The sequence below is a fragment of the Podarcis gaigeae genome, assembly GCF_964106915.1.
Source record: "Podarcis gaigeae genome assembly, chromosome: 1".
NCBI lineage: Eukaryota > Metazoa > Chordata > Lepidosauria > Squamata > Lacertidae > Podarcis > Podarcis gaigeae.
Window position 1 is genome coordinate 73,701,444 of NC_139678.1, and position 5,680 is coordinate 73,707,123.

At 48.0% G+C, this 5,680-nt stretch overlaps 1 pseudogene across 1 annotated transcript; it reads right to left on the minus strand.

Annotated features, from left to right (window-relative positions):
- Nucleotides 1–1,085: 1,085 nt before the first annotated feature.
- LOC310837318 (pleckstrin homology-like domain family A member 2 pseudogene) lies at nt 1,086–4,751 on the minus strand (annotated as a pseudogene). The gene is made up of 2 exons (XR_014568724.1): nt 4,049–4,751; nt 1,086–1,531 (listed from the first exon to the last, which is right to left on the minus strand). The product of XR_014568724.1 is annotated as a pleckstrin homology-like domain family A member 2 pseudogene (transcript).
- Nucleotides 4,752–5,680: the final 929 nt, after the last annotated feature.

Genomic DNA, 5,680 nt, shown 5'->3' on the forward strand with positions numbered 1-5,680 from the left:
ACAGGGCTGAAGAGCACTCCCCAAGCACCACCCTCTGGAAACAACCATCAAGTAGGACAGGAAGCACAGCAAATTGGGCCACCCACCTCTAACGTGGACAGCTGCTCCAGAAGGATACCATGGCTGATGGTACTGAAAGCCACTAAGAGATCAAGGGAAATTAACAGGGTCCATTTCCCCTGCCTCTCTCCCGAAAGAGGTCATCACACATGCATGAGGCAAGCGCAAGTCTGGATGAGCCTTTACTTGAGCTCTCCAGCAAGTGTGACTTGTGTTCTTCTGCTTAAAGGCATCTTCTTCTCTGGAATACAGTGGCAGTGCCTGCACTTGTCTTCCTGCACACTCTGATCTGAAATCTATGGGCTAGTCTTGTTCAGATGGAAGAATTCTACTTTGGGTCTCCTGCATAACCAGATATAGGATCACAATTCATATATGTCAGTAGGGCACTCAAAGTATTTTATTTAAAGTATTTTATTTCAAGTTGAAAGCTGTTGCTGCTGGTGGTAAGAATATAAACCTCAATTTAAGCTTGGGGCAACTGCTCTAGGAAACAGTGAAAGATGAACCTAGTGCCTAGCTTCTCTGCTCTGTAATATATTAAATTGCAACAACTTCCAACTACCGAAACATGGTCTTCATGACCCTATGGGTAAAGGTCAGTCATCCTAGCTTGCCATTCTAAATAGACTTTAACTCCTTTTGTACAGGTGGAAGGGCAGGCATGCTGGTGGAAATCCATCTCTCTCTGCAGATTTGATCAGTGCAATATCTACACAGTCATACCTTGGTTTTCAAATGCCATGGGAGTCAAATGTTTTGACTCCCTAAAGATTGAAAACTGGAGGTGATTGTTCCGGTTTTCAAACATTCTTTGGAATCCAAACGCCAAACGCGACTTCCTGCAGCCAATTGGAAGCCGTGCTTTGGTTCCCGAATGTTTTGGAAGTCGAACAGACTTCCGGAATGGATTCCGTTTGACTTCCAAGGTACCACTGTACTAATAATTTTACTGCCAACATCTTTCAGTCTAGATCAAAATCTAACTGCTAACAGCAATTACAAAGAGAGGCTCATTTCAGATATGTGGTAAAATAAAGTGAACATATCACATCATTTATTTGGAATGGCTACATTAATGCAAAAAGCAACATTAAGACAGCTATTTGCTTAAAAAGCATTCATAAAAATAAATACAAAATATTGATACTACAAATAATTTAAACTATGTCTTTCCTCCCCACCAGGTGGTGTAGGATAGTCTTTGCATCTTATAAATATAAAACAAAATAGCAGTTTGCAAAGTGGGCCTCCTCTTCAGTTGGCCAGACTTTGTGTTTGCCAAAAGTTTCTTTGGTTTGCAAAAGCCTTTCAGCAAAGATTTGGCTCTTCTGCTCAGCAGCCTCATCAGATCCGAAGAGATCTAGCAGTCGCTGGCATCCTTCTTTGCTTTCCTTCATTGGTACCTAGCTCCGGTGCACTTGAATCACAGTCAAAGACACTTGGTCCTGTTGTCATCCAGAATAATGTTCTATAGATGGGGAGGGAGAGAAAGGCAAGAGGAAGTCAGCAAAATGACAAAGACCAAGTAGAAATCTCAAATTGGTTTTTTAAAGATTTAAATAAAAAATAATAAGAGCCTTGTGGCATCTAAAAGCAGGGGTGGCAAACTTACAGGCTATGTAAGAGGTCATCTGTGGTCTCTATAACCTCACTATATATTTTTTGATATTATATTGCTGGTTTGTTTGTTTTTTAAATGATTCTTTCTATAGGTCCCCTGTTGTAATACCATGATGACAAAAAGTCCCTACAACTTTTTTTTTTTCATTTTTATAATAAACAAATGTTTTTTACTGACTATTCCCATGGATCCTGATGTGATTTTTGGCTGCAGCCATTTTGACTCATGGGCAACACTTTGGGAGTCAGTGTGGTCCTTGGCCTCAAAGTATCCAGTTATCCTTGCCTGAAGAATTAACAAGTTGATTTACAGCAAAGGTTTTTATGGACCAAAATGTGCAAATGCTTTTGCCATGATAAACCTATTAATTTTTAATTAATAAATTTTAAAAGCTCCATAAGGCTATTTTTTAATGCAGCAGACTAAAATGACTACTCCTCTGGTAAATGCCTGAATACAAAATGAAGCAGCAGCTAATGCTGCATTTCTTAAGTTTCAGTGTAGGTTGCAGATGAGTCTTTCTTCCATATAATTAGTGGGATTAGGGTGAGAGGAGAACAATTGCTATTGAATGTTTTAGGCAGAGTCTCCAATCTGCAGAAACTAGAGTCAACAGAAGCAGTGCACTGAAATTCCGCCCCCCCCCCCTTTTCAAATGGCATAGCAGGCAGCATTCAAAGTTGTCCAAAGGCACATTCACAATAAATCCCCGAGTTGACATTAGAGCACTAGGCAGTGGCTCTGAAACATTTACTACCACAGACCACATGAAACCTGCTGAGGGTGTTGGCAGACCACTTAAATGATTTTTCTGCCTGTGTAGGAATTGTAAGGTGCTGTGTGCTAGATGCGTATGATTTTTAAATGCATTTTTATTGCTTCATTTCTTTCTTATATTGTACTGTATTACATATACAATGTTGAATATAAGAAATAAAAGAAGCATCAAAAGTACATTTAAAAATCAGTATATTTAAAGTGATCAGTGTGCCGGCTCCTGCCTTCCGCCACACACCCTGTGGACCACCTGAATGAAGCTCATGGACCACAATTCGGGGACAGAGCATCTCAGCAATGCAATCCTAAACATATCTACTAAATCACTAACAGTTCAGTTTGTAGGAATTGTGATCAGGACTGCAAAAAACTTGCTCTGGCATAATAAGCACTAAGAGCTTACAAGGCCATCAACCTTCATACTTTGAAATATCCTTGCTGAAGCCCAACATGTTCTGCGCTTCAAGAGCAACTAAACACCCCTCCCAATACACCTCCATTATAGTTTAATTACATTTTTACAGGAAAGATTTCTGATCAGTCAGAAGAGAAGCACACACTTACATAGTCTGTGTGGGCCAGCCCTATGTGGCACCAACAGGCTGCATAAAGTTCTGTGCAGGAAAGACCCTTTGAGTACATACATGCCACTTTCCAAGAATTATGGTCTAGTATCACTAGAGAACATGGACTTTGGCTCGAAACACACATTCAAGACTTCTTGCTTACTTTTTCCCTGCCAAAAACCGCTCTCCCTGCAAAGTCAGTCCTCCCCCACCTCCCCTTTTGGTTTGCAGCATACATGGCTGCAGTTTTGCAAAACAAAACACATATGGATAAAGAAGAATCATGGACCACCACATGTTCTGTAATTGTTCTACCCTTAAAAGTCCCAGGGGTGGCTGCTTGCAGGTAGCGTCACCCTTGGCTCGCTCCAGCTGAGTTAGCGCAAACTTCAGCTTTGCCTGCATGTTGCACAAACACATTTTGTGCATTCCGATAGCAATGGCTCTTAAAGGAAGCTGCCTTATACAGAATCACCCATCTCAGGGTTGTCAGCAGCCCCCTCAGGGTTTTTCTCCCACTCCTACCTGGAGATGCCAGGGAGTGAACTGTGCCCAAAGCAGATGCTCTACCCCGGAGTGACTGCAATTCTCCTCCTCCCAAGTGCACTGGGCACTTTGGCTGACGCTGGTCCGCCAACAAGCGGCAAGAGGGGCTTGGGAGGAGGAAGAGAAGAGGCAGATCAGCAACGGGGCGCCCTAAGGCCTGTTCCCTCTAGGCTGCTGCTGGTTCTTTGTCTCCGCAGCCCAGGAAGCTAGAAGTTATCCCCAACCCCGCACCTACGGTGGAGTTTGCGGAGTGGATTTCCAGTGGATCCAGTTCCTTGTCCCTTCAAATCTCGCCCACCTCCGCCTTTGCTACTAAGCTTATTCCAACTGCAGCCTACATATGCAAAAGCCTCCTCGATCGGGACTAACTCCAGCCCACTTTAGTGCACAAAACGAAGAAGCCACCGGCTCACGATTGGCTATGGCCCTTTCCCGCCCCTCCATCCCGCCGCGCATCTCCTGCTCCCTCCTTCACCTTTGGTCTCTCGCTCGGGGGCGCGCGCGTGTCGGGCTCAGGGGGCGCGCGCGAGGCGCCTGTCCCGGGTGGCGGCGGCCGCGTGCTCGGCGGCCTCCTGGCGGCTCTTGAAGTCCTCGATGGCGCGCTTGTTCTGGAAGTCGATGAGCGCCATGGTGATGGAGGCGTTCCAGCAGCTCTCGCCCGGGCACCGAAAGTCGATCTCCTTGCGGTCCGTCGTGACGATGGTGAAGTACACGTACTTGCCCGTCCGCTCCACGCAGTCCACCTTCTGGATGGAGCCGAAGCGCAGCTCCTTCCCGCCGCCGCCGCCCCGGGCCTTGCCGGCCTCGGGCGAGAAGAGGCTCAGGCTGTCCTTGCTCAGCACCACCGCCTTCTTCTTCCACAGCTGGAAGAGGCTGTCGCTGCGCTTCTCCAGCTCGCCCTCGCGGATCACCTCCGACGGCGGCGCGGCGGCCGGGCCCTTCATGCTGCTGCCGCTGCTGCTGCCCGCGCTCGCCAACAGAGCCGCCGCACCGAGATCGCCTCGAGGGACCAGCGCCAAGGCCACGCTCGCCCGCCCGCCTGCCCGCCTTGCTTTCCTGCCTGTCTTCCGACGGGGACGCTGGCCTCTCCCGCCGGCTCCGCGACGCTGCTGGGATTCGCTGTGCGCTTTGCGGGAGAAGAGAACCATTTATGGCCTTGGAGAGACGTCCCAGGCCCCGCCCTACGAGCCCCGCCCACGCCTTCTGGCTCCATCGCCCCGCCCACACCAGACTGCCTCCCACGCCGCGTTCTCTCTCTCAATTCCCCACGGTCTAACCCTGCGTCGTTCAACTCTCCACTGACAATCTTCTTTTAGCCATCATCACCACTGCAGGTGTTGCTCTGCAATGGTCATTGCAAAAGTGGGGTGCAGGACCTGACAATGACTTTCCCATTCCCCACACCCTTCCCAGCTAGGAGTGCTGGCTTTCACTAGATTCTCGATTATTATTGCACCCTTTGTGGGTTAAACCACAGAGCCTAGGGCTTGCCAATCAAAAGGCCCGTGGTTCGAATCCCCGCAATGGGGTGAGCTCCCGTTGCTCGGTCCCTGCTCCTGCCAACCTAGCAGTTTGAAAGCACATCAACGTGCAAGTAGATAAATAGGTACTGCTCTGGCGGGAAGGTAAACGGTGTTTCCGTGTGCTGTTCTGGTTCGCCAAAAGCGGCTTAGTCATGCTGGCCACATGACCCGGAAGCTGTACAGGAAGGTAAACGACGTTTCCGTGTGCTGCTCTGGTTCGCCAGAAAGCAACTTAGTCATGCTGGCCACATGACCCGAAAGCTGTACGCTGACTCCCTTGGCCAGTAAAGCGAGATGAATGCCGCAACCCCAGAGTCGTCCACAACTGGACCTAATGGTTAGGGGTCCCTTTATCTTTTTTATGGCTGGTAGCCAAACATGTGACCTGATGACACTAAAAAACGTTGCATATACAGTATTTGTGATGGGCCATTCAGAGGCACCAACTCTCACTTCAGCCTTTTCCAGGTACATCCAGAGCTGTGTGGAAAGTGGATTACCATGGCAGGCTTTGTTAGGTCCAGTAGATCCTATGCTAGTACCACTGAAGGTGCATAGTCCTGTGGACCAAGAGTCCTGCTTTT